Source organism: Ranitomeya variabilis, chromosome 1 (assembly GCF_051348905.1).
Source record: "Ranitomeya variabilis isolate aRanVar5 chromosome 1, aRanVar5.hap1, whole genome shotgun sequence".
NCBI classification, from domain to species: Eukaryota; Metazoa; Chordata; class Amphibia; order Anura; family Dendrobatidae; genus Ranitomeya; species Ranitomeya variabilis.
Window position 1 is genome coordinate 546,482,790 of NC_135232.1, and position 15,207 is coordinate 546,497,996.

A 15,207-nucleotide genomic window follows, 5' to 3' on the forward strand; every position below is an offset into this window, starting at 1 on the left:
TGACTTTTTGAATGAAAAATTATCTCCATCGTTAGCGGACACCATGTCAGGTTTGGAGAGCCCCTGTGTGCCTAAACATTGGAGTTCCCCCACAAGTGACCCCATTTTGGAAACTAGACCCCCCAAGGAACTAATCTAGATGCATAGTGAGCACTTAAAACCCCCAGGTGCTTCACAGAAGTTTATAACGCAGAGCCATGAAAATAAAAAATTATTTTTCTTTCCTCAAAAATGATTTTTAGCCCGGAGTTTTTTATTTTCCCAAGGATAATAGGAGAAATTGGACCCCAAATGTTGTTGTCCAGTTTGTCCTGAGTACGATGATACATCATATGTGGGGGTAAACCACTGTTTGGGCACACGGCAGGGCTCGGAAGGGAAGGCACGCCATTTGGCTTTTTGAATGGAAAATTAGCTTCAATCATTAGCGGACACCATGTCGCGTTTGGAGAGCCCCTGTGTGCCTAAACATTGGAGCTCCCGCACAAGTGACCCCATTTTGGAAACTAGACCTCCCAAGGAACTAATCTAGATGTGTGGTGAGCACTTTGAACCCCCAAGTGCTTCACAGAAGTTTATAACGCAGAGCCGTGAAAATAATAAATGTGTTTTCTTTCCTCAAAAATATTTTTTTAGCCCAGAATTTTTTAATTTTCCCAAGGGTAACAGGAAAAATTTGACCCCAAAAGTTGTTGTCCAGTTTCTCCTGAGTACGCTGATACCCCATATGTGGGGGTAAACCACTGTTTGGGCACATGCCGGGGCTCGGAAGGGAAGTAGTGACGATTTGGAATGCAGACTTTGATGGAATGGTCTGCGGGAATCATGTTACGTTTGCAGAGCCCCTGATGTGCCTAAACAGTAGAAACCCCCCACAAGTGACCCCATTTTGGAAACTAGACCCCCCAAGGAACTTATCTAGATGTGTGGTGAGCACGTTCAACCCCCAAGTGCTTCACAGAAGTTTACAACGCAGAGCCGTGAAAATAAAAAAATCATTTTTCTTTCCTCAAAAAAGATGTTTTAGCAAGCAATTGTTTATTTTCACAAGGGTAACAGGAGAAATTGGACCCCAATATTTGTTGCCCAGTTTGTTGTGAGTACGCTGATACCTCATATGTGTGGGTAAACCACTGTTTGGGCGCACGTCAGGGCTCGGAAGGGAAGTAGTGACATTTGAAATGCAGACTTTGATGGAATGGTCTGCGGGCGTCACGTTGCATTTGCAGAGCCCCTGATGTGCCTAAACAGTAGAAACACCACACAAGTGACCCCATTTTGGAAACTAGACCCCAAAAGGATCTTATCTAGATGTGTGGTGAGCACTTTCAACCCCCAAGTGCTTCACATAAGTTTATAACGTAGAGCCGTGAAAATAAAAAATAATTGTTCTTTCCTCAAAAATTATGTTTTAGCAAGTAAATTTTTATTTTTGCAAGGGTAACAGGAGAAATTGGACCCCAATAGTTGTTGCCCAGTTTGTCCTGAGTACGCTGGTATCCCATATGTGGGGGTAAACCACTGTTTGGGCGCACGTCGGGGCTTGGAAGGGAGGGCGCACCATTTGACTTTTTGAACGCAAGATTGGCTGGAATCAATGGTGGCGCCATGTTGCGTTTGGAGACCCCTGATGTGCCTAAACAGTGGAAACCCCTCAATTCTAACTTCAACACTAACCCCAACACACCCCTAACCCTAATCCCAACTGTAGCCATAACCCTAATCACAACCCTAACCCCAACACACCCGTAACCCTAAATCCAACCCTAACCCTAATCCTAACCCTAATCCCAACCCTACCCACAACTGTAACCCCAACACAACCCTAACCCTATCCTTAACCCTAACCACAGGCCTAATCTTAACCCTATTTCCAACACTAGCCCTAATTCCAACCCTAAGGGTACCGTCTCACATAACGATTTACCAACGATCACGACCAGCGATACGACCTGGCCGTGATCGTTGGAAAGTCGTTGTGTGGTCGCTGGGGAGCTGTCACACAGACCCCTCTCCAGCGACCAACGATTCCAAGGTCCCGGGTAACCAGGGTAAACATCGGGTTACTAAGCGCAGGGCCGCACTTAGTAACCCGATGTTTACCGTGGTTACCAGCGTAAAAGTAAAAAAAAAAAAAACCGTACATACTCACATTTCGGTGTCCTTCAGGTCCCTTGCCGTCTGCTTCCCGCTCTGACTGAGTGCCGCCGTACAGTGAGAGCAGAGCGCAGCGGTGACGTCACTGCTGTGCTGTGCTCTCACTTTCCGGCCGGCAGACAGTCAGAGTGGGAAGCAGACGGCAAGGGACCTGAAGGACACCGAAATGTGAGTATGTACGTTTTTTTTTTTTTTTTTTTACTTTTACGCTGGTAACCACGGTAAACATCGGGTTACTAAGCGCGGCCCTGCGCTTAGTAACCCGATGTTTACCCTGGTTACAAGCGAACGCATCACTGGATCACTGTCACAACGATCCAGCGATGACAGCGGGAGTTCCAGCGACGAAAGAAAGTTCCAAACGATCTGCTACGACGTACGATTCTCAGCAGGGTCCCTGATCGCTGCTGCGTGTCAGACACAGCGATATCGTATGGATATCGCTGGAACGTCACGGATCGTACCGTTGTAGCGATCAAAGTGCCACTGTGAGACGGTACCCTAACTCTAATTCCAACCCTAACCCTAAGGCTATGTGCCCACTTTGCGGATTCGTGTGAGATTTTTCCGCACCATTTTTGAAAAATCCGCAGGTAAAAGGCACTGCGTTTTACCTATGGATTTACAGCGGATTTCCAGTGTTTTTTTGTGCGGATTTCACCTGCGGATTCCTATTGAGGAACAGGTGTAAAACGCTGCAGAATCCGCACAAAATTGACATGCTGCGGAAAATACAACACAGCGTTTCCGCACGGTATTTTCCGCACCATGGGCACAGCGGATTTGGTTTTCCATAGGTGTACATGGTACTGTAAACCTGATGGAAAACTGCTACGAATTTGCAGCGGCCAATCCGCTGCGGATCCACGGCCGATCCGCGGCCAATCCGCTGCGGATCCGCGGCCAATCCGCTGCGGATCCGCGGCCAATCCGCTGCGGATCCGCGGCCAATCCGCTGCGGATCCGCGGCCAATCCGCTGCGGATCCGCGGCCAATCCGCTGCGGATCCGCGGCCAATCCGCTGCGGATCCGCGGCCAATCCGCTGCGGATCCGCGGCCAATCCGCTGCGGATCCGCAGCCAAATCCGCACTGTGTGCACATGCCCTAACCCTACCCCTAATTCTAACCCTAATTCTAATATTTTATTTATTTTTATTATTGTCCCTATGGGGGTGATAAAGGGGGGTCATTTACTATTTTTTTTATTTTGATCACTGTGATAAGCTATATCACAGTGATCAAAATACATCTGAAACGAGTCTGCCAGCCGGCAGATTTGGCGGGCGCAGTGCGCATGCGCCCGCCATTTTGGAAGATGGCGGCGCCCTTGCAGAAGCCGGATGGACACCGGGAGGCCCGGTAAGTATTAAGGGGGGGGGGGGGGGGTGATCGGATCACGGGGGGGGGGGGGGACCGGAGCACAGGGAGGGGGGACCGGAGCACGGGGGGAGCGGACAGGAGGACGGAGGAGCGGACAGGACGACTTAGGGGGGCGGACCGCGTAACGGAGCGCTGGGGGGGCGATCGGTGGGGTGGTGGGGGGGGACAGATTAGGTTTTCCAGCCATGGCCGATGATATTGCAGCATCGGCCATGGCTGGATTGTAATATTTCACCGTTTTTTGGGGTGAAATATTACAAATCGCTGATTGGCAGTTTCACTTTCAACAGCCAATCAGAGCGATCGTAGCCACGAGGGGGTGAAGCCCCACTCCCCCTGTTCCTGGAGATCGGGTGAAATTGGAGTTAACCCTTTCACCCGATCTGCAGGAGCGCGATCCCTCCATGACGCATACGCTGCGTCACAGGTCGGATTGGCACCGACTTTCATGACGCAGCGTATGCGTCAAAGGTCGGGAAGGGGTTAAAGGGAAGGTGCCGAAATTTTGTTTTTGTATTAAAAATGATTGTTTATATAAACAATTATTTTTAATACAAAATTATTTTTTTTAACTTTAATATCTTTTTTATTATTAATTGTTTTTGCAGCCACTGGGCGCCGCCATTTTCCTTTGCAGGAGTGTAAAGGTACCGTTACACTAAACGACTTACCAACGATCACGACCAGCGATACGACCTGGCCGTGGTCGTTGTGTGGTCGCTGGGGAGCTGTCACACAGACAGCTCTCTCCAGCGACCAACGATCAGGGGAACGACTTCGGCATCGTTGAAACTGTCTTCATCGATGCCGAAGTCCCCCTGCAGCACCCGGGTAAACATCGGGTTACTAAGTGCAGGGCCGCGCTTAGTAACCCGATATTTACCCTGGTTACCATTGTAAAAGTAAAAAAAAAAAAAAAAAAAAAAAAACAGTACATACTCACATTCTGATGTCTGTCACGTCCCCCGGCGTCCACAGGGTTAAAACTGCTTTCGGCAGGAGCGCTGCTAATGCACGCGCTCCTGCCGAGAGCTTCCCTGCACTGAATGTGTCAGAGCCGGCAGTAACAGCGGTGACGTCACCGCTGTGCTCTGCTTTACGGCCGGCGCTGACACATTCAGTGCAGGGAAGCTCTCGGCAGCAGCGCGTGCATATTAGCAGCGCTCCTGCCGAAAGCAGTTTTAACCCTGTGGACACCGGGGGATGTGACAGACATCAGAATGTGAGTATGTACCGTTTTTTTTTAAACTTTTACAATGGTAACCAGGGTAAATATCGGGTTACTAAGCGCGGCCCTGCGCTTAGTAACCCGATATTAACCCTGGTTACAAGTGAACACATCGCTGGATCCGCGTCACACACGCCGATCCAGCGATGACAGCGGGTGATCAGCGACCAAAAAAAAGGTCCTGATCATTCCCATCGACCAACGATCTCCCAGCAGGGGCCTGATCGTTGGTCGGTGTCACACATAACGAGATTGTTAGCGGGATCGTTGCTACGTCACCAAAAGCGTGACGTTGCAACGATATCGTTAACAATATCATTATGTGTGACTCAGCCTTAAGAGTCCCAGCACGACACTTACACTCTGCAAATACGTCAGCCCTGGGCATAGGAGGCTGCGGTCGGCGTCCGACCCCATACCTATCATTGAGCTGCTCCCTGCTGTGATCTGGCCACGCCCTCTGGGCTGTCTCCACATCATAGCAGAGGCAGGAAATCGGCGCCATCTTTCTTCAGCCCACAGTGTGTCTGTGAGCTCCACTGTGACTTGAGAGCTGCGAGAGCTGGGCTGTTATAGGAGGGACAGCTCCATCTGTCTCCCATTTCACACTGTCAGCAGCCGGCCGTTCCCTGTCCTCTACTATGCTGCCTGGTGCCCTGGCTCTAATCTCTAGAATCGCTAGAGAGGATAAAGTGCTGCAGAGAGGATGAAGTGCTGCGGTCTGATGTCCTCTTATCAGGAGCTGCAGAGAGGTAACAGAGGGGGATGGGGGAGGCTCTCTGTGCTGCTCCGACCCTGCCTCTCACTGTAGCTCCTCATCAGGACATCAGATCGTGTATCTATCACTATACTGTGCTGAGCCATGTATCTAATCCTCTCCTGTGTGATACTGTGCTGAGCCGTGTATCTAATCCTCTCCTGTGTGATATTGTCTGCTGAGCAGTGTATCTAATCCTATCCAGTATGATACTGTCTGCTGCGCCATGTACCTAATCCTCTCCTGTGTGATACTATGCTGAGCTGTGTATCTAATCCTATACTGTGTGATACTGTCTGCTGAGCCGTGTATCTAATCCTCTCCTGTGTGATACTGTCTGCTGAGCTGTGTATCTAATCCTCTCCTGTGTGATACTGTCTGCTGACCCATGTATCTAATCCTCTCCTGTGTGATACTGTGCTGAGCCGTGTATCTAATCCTATCCTGTGTGATACTGTCTGCTGAGCTGTGTATCTAATCCTCTCCTGTGTGATACTGTCTGCTGACCCGTGTATCTAATCCTCTCCTGTGTGATACTGTCTGCTGACCCGTGTATCTAATCCTCTCCTGTGTGATACTGTCTGCTGACCCGTGTATCTAATCCTCTCCTGTGTGATACTGTCTGCTGACCCATGTATCTAATCCTCTCCTGTGTGATACTGTCTGCTGACCCATGTATCTAATCCTCTCCTGTGTGATACTGTGCTGAGCCGTGTATCTAATCCTATCCTGTGTGATACTGTCTGCTGAGCTGTGTATCTAATCCTATACTGTGAGATACTGTGCGACCTGTGTATCTAATCCTATCCTGTGATACTGTCTGCCGAGACGTGTATCTAATAATCCTCTCCTGTGTGATACTGTCTGCTGAGCCATGTATCTAATCCTATCCTATGCACTCCTCTCCCCCCTGCATGTCTTTCCCCATTGCACACACAACTCAATGCGTGCGATAACAGGAGCTGCAGGGGTCATGCTGTATTATGGCATTATGTGAGATCTATATGACGGTATTATGTGATCTGTATGGTGGTATTATGCTTGATCAGTATTGTGAGAATTATATGGTGGTATTGTGTGTGATCTATATGGCGGTATTATGTGAGAGCTATGTGGCGGAATTGTGAGAAGTATGTGGCGGTATTGTGTGATCTATATGGCAGTATAATGTGAGAACACTGGCGGTATTGTGTGATCTCTAATGTGGCATTATGTGAGAACTGTATGACAGTATTGTGTGATCTATTTGATAGTATTGTGTGTGATCTACATGGCGGTATTATGTGTGATCTACATGGCGATATTCTGTGAGAACACTATGGCAGTATTATCTTCAGAAAGGGGACCCATTCTATGGTGGTCCTGGCTGAGCAGCTGCACGCGGGTCTGGGGTAATAGAGAGGGCAGCATGACCTCCAGTTAGGTGCCTTCAGGGGAGGGCTGGTGAGGCAGCTGAAGAGAGGGGTCTCATGTTTATCGTTACTATATAGCTACATTTCCCCCCAGCATCACCCCGGACTGCGCCTGATGACAGGATCTGAGGAGGGGAATGGGGTCTTTGCATGCAAAGCCTGGATCAGAACAGGCCATCAATCCACAGAAATGTTTCCTGGGTTTCTGTGGAGCAGACAAGCAGACGGTCCATCCATGTGTATAAAAGACAGCGCTCTATGTACAATCCCTGGCTGCTCCACGCTCCAAACATGGTGCTTCCATACACCAGCACACTGCTCTCCTGAAATACTCTGTGCTACTGTCACCCTGCTCCCTCCACCATATGTCTCCCAGAATCCTTGCTGCCTGCCATCCTCGGTGACTACTTGTCAGTATAACTCTGCAGTCACCAACAAAATGGCTGCTCACTGGGTTCCTGAATATCATCCTCCCTTATCCCTTAGCAAACACCCAGAAGGGGAGGAGAGGAGACGTCACACACGTCAGACTCTGCCCATAATTACTGCAGTGCTGTAATGTGAGCTAGTTGTACACTAGGTTTTTGTGAAATTTCAGCAGCCGCTCCCCCTAGTGTTTAAAAGTGGAAATTCCAAAACTTTTCAAAATTTTTCATATTTTACTAAATTATAAACAGATGATAATATTTAAGAAAATGTAAACATTAATTCTTTACATTTTTATAATTGCTGTAAAAAACTTTTTTTTTTAAGGCACCTTCCCTTTAATGAGTGAGTGTCAAACCGTACTCTTCATCAATCTGGCTCCAACTTTCTCTGATTGCTGGTGCCAGATCAGCTTTGCAGGTTGGAGCCTTGTCATGGACCATTTTCTTCAACTTCCACCAAAGATTTTCAGTTGGATTGAGATCCGGACTATTTGCAGGCCAGGACATTGACTTTGTGTCTTTTTTCAAGGAACATTTAGGCCATGTTCACACAGTGCGTTTTTTACCGCGGAACCGCAGCGGTTTTGCCGCTGCGGTTCCGCAGCTTTTTTCCATGCAGGGTACAGTACAATGTACCCTATGGAAAACGGGAACCACTGTGCACACGATCCTGAATTTCAAAAAAAAAGCCGCGCTGAATAGCTGCGGGAAAAAAGAAGGAGCATGTCACTTCTTTGTGCAGAACTGCAGCGGTTCTGCACCCATAGACCTCCATTGTGAGGTCAAACCCGCAGTAAAACCCGCAGATCAAAAATATATCTGCGGGTTTTATTGCGGTTTGTGGTGCAGAACCGCTGCAGCAGGAAGTGCGGGGAAGCGGCCGGAAGTGCGTGGGCGGAAGTGCTTGGGCGGAGAGACATGGAGGCGTACCATCGCATGGGGATCGTGTCGGCCGTTTGATTGATTTGGTATATGTGTGTGTGTGTGTGTGTGTGTGTGTGTGTGTGTGTGTGTGTGTGTGTGTGTGTGTGTGTGTGTGTGTGTGTGTGTCCCCATGCGACGCTAGTGCCACCATTGTGCCAAGTCGCCGTATGGGACTACTACTCCCATCCGGTATTAGGATGGGAGAGTTGTCCCTGTGTCCGGCGACTTAGCACAATTGTAAAGTTACACAAAACACCTACACACAATACACATACATGACACACAGTACATACAACACATAACACAGAGTATATACTCACCAAAAGCACACTTGTAGGCGAAGCCCTCGATCCCCTAGATAAAATCCCAAAATAAAAAATCAAATTCATACTCCCTGTCCGCAGAATCCATAAAACGAGTGTCCCACGCCGATCGGCTGCTCTCCGGCGATACACTGCCAGGAGCGAAGCTCCTAGCAGTGTATCGCGTACTGTTCCGGAGTTCAATGGCTCCGGCGTCTCGGTTAACAGCAGTACAGCTGCGTTGAACTTTCCCACGCAGCACTGCCGTTAAGCGAGAGTGCCAGGGTCAATGACCGCCGGTAAACTCGCTCGCGCATGCGCAGTGACACACCGACAGGAACTATGGCTCCTGTCAGTGTTATACGTTATATATATGTGTGATACGTGGCACTGAAATACGTGGCACTGAAATACGTGATACGTGGCACTGAAATACGTGGCACTGAAATACGTGATACGTGGCACTGAAATACGTGGCACTGAAATACGTGATACGTGGCACTGAAATACGTGGCACTGAAATACGTGGCACTGAAATACGTGGCACTGAAATACGTGGCACTGAAATACGTGATACGTGGCACTGAAATACGTGGCACTGAAATACGTGGCACTGAAATACGTGGCACTGAAATACGTGGCACTGAAATACGTGGCACTGAAATACGTGGCACTGAAATACGTGGCACTGAAATACGTGATACGTGGCACTGAAATACGTGGCACTTAAATACGTGATATGTGGCACTTAAATACGTGGCACTTAAATACGTGGCACTTAAATACGTGGCACTTAAATACGTGGCACTTAAATACGTGGCACTTAAATACGTGGCACTTAAATACGTGGCACTTAAATACGTGGCACTTAAATACGTGGCACTTAGGCTATGTTCACATTTGCGTTGTGCGCCGCAGCGTCGGCGCCGCAACACACAACGCAAACAAAAACGCAGCAAAACGCATGCACAATGCTGCGTTTTGCGCCGCATGCGTCCTTTTTATTGATTTTGGACGCAGCAAAAATGCAACTTGCTGCGTCCTCTGCGCCCGGATGCATGCGCTGCAGTGACGCATGCGGCGCAAAACGCAAGTGCGACGCATGTCCATGCGCCCCCATGTTAAATATAGGGGCGCATGACGCATGCGGCGACGCTGCAGCGCCCGACGCTGCGGCGCAGACCGCAAATGTCAACGTAGACTTAAATAGCTGGATAGAGCTGGCTGTGATCTGGCCTACGCTCAGCACTCTGCGGAGCGCTGTCATTCAAAACACGTCCAACTCATTTTGGTGTTTAGTCCCAAAATGGAGGATGGAAGAAGAAAAGGGTTGGACAAGGAAATAACATCATTTCTTTCCCCCCCCCCCCCCCCCCCACTGCAGTTAAAGCTTTATTTGTGTCAAACACAGACAATCTGCAGAGAAAACTGCATTAAAAACCGCATCAAAAAACGCACCAAAAACGCACCTGCGTTTTCTGCCAAGAGCTGCGGTTTTAGTCCTCAAAAAAAAGGATTGAAATCAGGAACGTGTGAACATACCCTTAAACAGTTTTTGCTCTATGGCAGGATGCATTATCATCTTGAAAAATTCATCATCCCCAAACATCCTTTCAATTGATGGGATAAGAAAAGTGTCCAAATTATCAACATAAACTTGTGCATTTATTGAAGATGTAATGACAGCCATCTCCCCAGTGCCTTTTCCTGACATGCAGCAACATATCAACAGTGACTGTGGAAATTTGCATGTTCTCTTCAGGCAGTCATCTTTATAAATCTCATTGGAGCGGCAGCAAACAAAAGTTCCAGCATCATCACCTTGCCCAATGCAGATTCGGGATTCATCACTGAATATGACTTTCATCCAGTCATCCACAGTCCACGATTGCTTTTCCTTAGCCAAATTGTAACCTTGTTTTTTTCTGTTTAGGTGTTAATGATGGCTTTCATTTAGCTTTTCTGTATGTAAAAACCATTCTTAAATTCTTACAGTTCGGTCACAGACGTTGACTCCAGTTTCCACCCATTCTTTACTCATTTGTTTTGTTGTGCATTTCCTGTTTTGGAGACATATTGCTTTAAGTTTCCGGTCTTGACGCTTTGATGTCTTCCTTGGTCTACCAGTATGTTTGCCTAGAACGCATACCTGGGGCCTCGCAGGCCTGCCAGGTTACTTGTTTTCTATTTTCTGTAAAAGTACTTTAGTTAGAATTTTGAAAATCTAGGTAATCCTCAGGTATATAGTTGTTAGTAATTTCCAGTTATTCATATATTTTTATGTTACAGACATTTCGGTATAACAACCTTTTTTTGGGACTACCCCATATTCACGCACCTGGGGCCTTTTAGGCCTGTACTAGGTTTACATGTGATACTCAGTATTTTTGTCTGTATTGTTGCTGGGGAAGAACTTTTATGACTCTGCTATTGCTGGGAAGAGTTATTTCAGAACCCATTTGCAGATCCACACTACAAAGCTACTATGTCCATCAATAGATTTGCGGGTATTCGGAGATGCCTTCGTTTTGATGAAAAGAGAACTCGCCCTGTGAGGTTGGCAACCGATAAATTAGCCCCTATTAGCTATATCTGGAATCTTTTTATCAAGAACTGTACAAAGCTTTACCATTCCAGTGATAATATGACAGTGGACGAGCAACTTCTTGCCTTTAGGGGACGTTGCAAATTCATTCAGTATATGCCCAGTAAGCCAGCTAAGTATGGCATAAAAATTTTCTGGATGTGCGATTCAGCAAGCTATTATGGGATGAATGGTCTGATTTACTGTGGCAAAGAAGCTGACGCTCCAGTCCAGAAAGATCTATGTTCCGACATAGTAAAAACACTTGCTCTACCAATTTTCAATTCAGGAAAAAAATATTACAATGGATATTTACTTTACCCATTTTGAAATGGCCAACTTTTTGCTTCAAAAGCAACTTACACTTGTTGGTACTATGAGGCCAAACCGCCGCGAAATTCCTCCAATCATGAAGCACAATGCACAGCGAACAATCTATGAGAGTGTATTCGGTTTCTGCAATCAAGCAACAATGGTGTCTTATAAAGCCAAGAAAGAAAAATCTGTGATATTACTGAGTACAATGCATCACGATGAAAGTATTGACACCAATGACAGGAAAAAAAACCCCTGAAATCATACTGCATTATAATAAGACAAAAGGAGGTGTCGACAAGATGGATGAAATGATTGGAGAGTATTCGTGCAAAAGGCAGACTAAACGTTGGCCTGTTGCCCTTTTTTCCAATATCCTTGATGTGTCAGCCCTCAATAGCTACATTGTTTATTGTCAAACTAATCCAGAATTCCATGCCAACAGGAAAGACAAGAGACGTCTATTTTTGACAGAACTTTGTTATGAACTTTTGATGCCTACTATGATGGAGAGAAGCAGCATGATATGCTTATCAAGGCAAATTACAGAGGCAATGATCCGATGTGGAATACGCTTTCTGGAACATCCAGAGCAAAGAGAAAAAAAGAAAGTGCTGCTATATTTGTCCAGCAAAGAAGGAAAGAAAATCGGAGCGTTTCTGTTCTACTTGCGGACAAAATGTATGCAAGGAACATTCAGCCGAAAAAATAATATGCGAGAATTGTCGGGGGAATATGTAAAGTTACAAATAAATATTCCTGCACCAAGTTTGCTACAACCAAAAAATGTTTTCATAAAAAAATTGCATATAGAATGCCTATATTTGGCGCGCCCGTTTACATACTTTTTTGTTGTTTTATGCACATAATTATGTTTTGAAATATACACATCTTAGGCTGTGTTCCCAGTAGCGCTGGGGTTCGCCAGAAGGGGATCCATAATGGATCTGACCTCCTGGTAACTCCAGCTAAGGCTGCCGGAATAGCAGGATTCCGCCAGCCTTAGCTGGGGTCACCAGGAGGTCAGATCCATTACGGAATCCCATCCTGGCAGACCCCTGCGCTAGTTGGAATGCATCCTTACTTTGCAATAAACTTTGAAAAGTATTTTTATTTGAGTTATTCCATGATAATTGCAAACAGGCCTAAAAGGCCCCAGGTGCGTGAATGTGTAGATTTCTATGGGTATGCGTTCTAGGGTTAACAACCTTCCCATGTTGTTTGTATTTGGTCCAGATTTTAGACAATGCTGACTGTGATCAACAAACATCTTTTGCAACATTGCGTGATGATTTACCCTCTGTTAAGAGTTTGATAATCCTCTCCTTTGTTTCAATTGACATCTCTCCTGTTGGAGCCATGATTCATGTCAGTCCACTTGGTGCAACATCTCTCCAAGGGGTGATCACTCCTTTTTAGGCCGGTTTCACACGTCAGTGGCTCCGGTACGTGAGGTGACAGTTTCCTCACGTACCGGAGCCACTGACACACGTAGACACATTGAAATCAATGTATCTGTGCAGATGTCATTGATTTTTTGCGGACCGTGTCTCCGTGTGCCAAACACGGAGACATGTCAGTGTTCGTGGGAGCGCACGTATTACACGGACCCATTAAAGTCAATGGGTCCGTGTAAAACACGTAACGCACACGGACGTTGTCCGTGTGCCCTGCTGGAGACAGCGCTTACAGTAAGCGCTGTCCCCCCAGCATGGTGCTGATGCCGCCATTCATCCATTCTCTCCAGCGCTCGCTGGGGAGAAGGGATGAAAAATCTTTTTTGTTTTTGTTTTTATGTGTTTAAAATAAGCTTTTGGGCATCCTCCCCCCTCCCTCCCCCTGTGCGCCCGGCCGCCGGCATTAAAATACTCACCCGCCTCCCTCGACGCTTGCTCTCCGCCCCGCTGCTTCTCCTGTATGAGCGGTCACGTGGTGCCGCCCATTAAAGTGATGAATACACGGCTCCACCCCTATGGGAGGTGGAGCCGCATATTCATCAACTGTAATGGGCGACACCACGTGACCGCTCAGTGCAGGAGAAGCAGCGGGGCGGAGAGCAAGCGTCGAGGAAGGCGGGTGAGTATTTTAATGCCGGCGGCCGGGCGCACAGGGGGTGGGAGGGGGGAGGATGCCCGAAAGCTTATTTTAAACACATAAAAACAAAAAAGATTTTTTATCCCTTCTCCCCAGCGAGCGCTGGAGAGAACGGATGAATGGCGGCTTCAGCATCATGGGGGGGACAGCGCTTACTGTAGCGCTGTCTCTCCTGCATGGTCCGTGTGGTACCCAGGCGGCACACGGCTGCCGCACGTGTGCCACACGGATGGCCTACGTGAGCTCACGGACACGGATAACTCCGGTACCGATTTTTTCCGGTACCGGAGTTATCTGGACGTGTGAGACAGGCCTTAGATGCAGACTAACGAGCAGATCTAATTTGACGCAGGTGTTATTTTTGGGTATGAAAATTTACAGGGTGATTCCATAAATTTTTCCCTATGCTTGTTTAAAAAAAGTAATCATTACTGACTACCACATTTTTTGTTCTTGATTTCCTTTAGTGTTTCTTAAAGCAAGAAAGTTGCCATTTGAAATGACTTTAGTTTATTTAGGGGATATATATATAGTGGTTTGGAGGGAAAGTTAGTCAGATAGTGCCGGAAAGCAGACTGCAGCGGTCTGAGGCAGGAAGAACGTATGAGGAGCCGTGCAGCCACGAGAAAGTGCTGCAGCTCCTGGACAGAGATAATACCGAAAGCAGAACATATTGTGGCGAGCATGTAGGAAAGAGAGGCACAGGCGAGGACACCGAGGGGGGTGGGGGGTGGGGGGGGGGGACAGCAGCGAACAGACTGTCTCCCTGGCAAAGCGCAGACACCGGTACCTGGAAGACTGAGGCTTTTGTGGGACTCTAAGACACATAGCAGAAATCGGCAGAACAGCTGGATTTTATATCACCTGTTTGCCCTAACACCCAGGAGACACAGTGACGCATAGGGTCGTGATAGAGACTCTGTAAAAAGGCTCGAGACACCTGTCATATTGGTTTGTGTCCTAACCTATATGAGGGACAGAGAGAAGAACTGTGAGGACCTTATCTGAAGCCATAGGCAGTAAGGGACTAACACCACTGCACTAGAGGAAGGCTTTTAAAGGCAACCTGTCACCCCCAAAATGGACGATGACCTAAGCCCATCAGCCTCAGGGGCTTATCTACAGCTTTCTGCAATGCTGTAGATAAGCCCCCGATGTATCCTGAAAGATGAGAATAAGAGGTTAGATTATACTCACCTAGGGGCGGTCCGGGGCCTCCTATCTCCTTATGATCACGTCCTCTTCTTGTAGTCACGCTGTGGCTCCGGCGCAGGCGTACTTTGTCTGTCCTGTTGAGGGCAGAGTACTGCAGTGCGCAGGGAAAGGGCAGAGAGGCCCGGCGCCGGCGCAATGCAGTACTTTGGGCTGCCCTCAACAGGGCAGACAAAGTACGCCAGAGCCGCAGCGTGAAGACAAGAAGAGGACGTGATCGTAAGAAGATGGGAGGCCCCGGACCGCCCCTAGGTGAGTATAATCTAACCTCTTATTCTCATCTTTCAGGATACAGCGGGGGCTTAGCTGATCGTCGATTTTGGGGGTGACAGGTTCCCTTTAACACCACCTGGATAAGGGGACTCCCAACTTGCCTCCAAGCCGGCCGGACCCTGCCTGTCCTGTGATCTGGT

At 47.7% G+C, this 15,207-nt stretch overlaps 1 protein-coding gene across 4 annotated transcripts in view; it reads right to left on the bottom strand.

The window, feature by feature from the left end:
• Positions 1-15,207, bottom strand: part of GATAD2B (GATA zinc finger domain containing 2B) — a 105,759-nt gene that overhangs the window by 89,748 nt on the left and 804 nt on the right. The gene's annotated exons all lie outside the window — the stretch shown is intronic.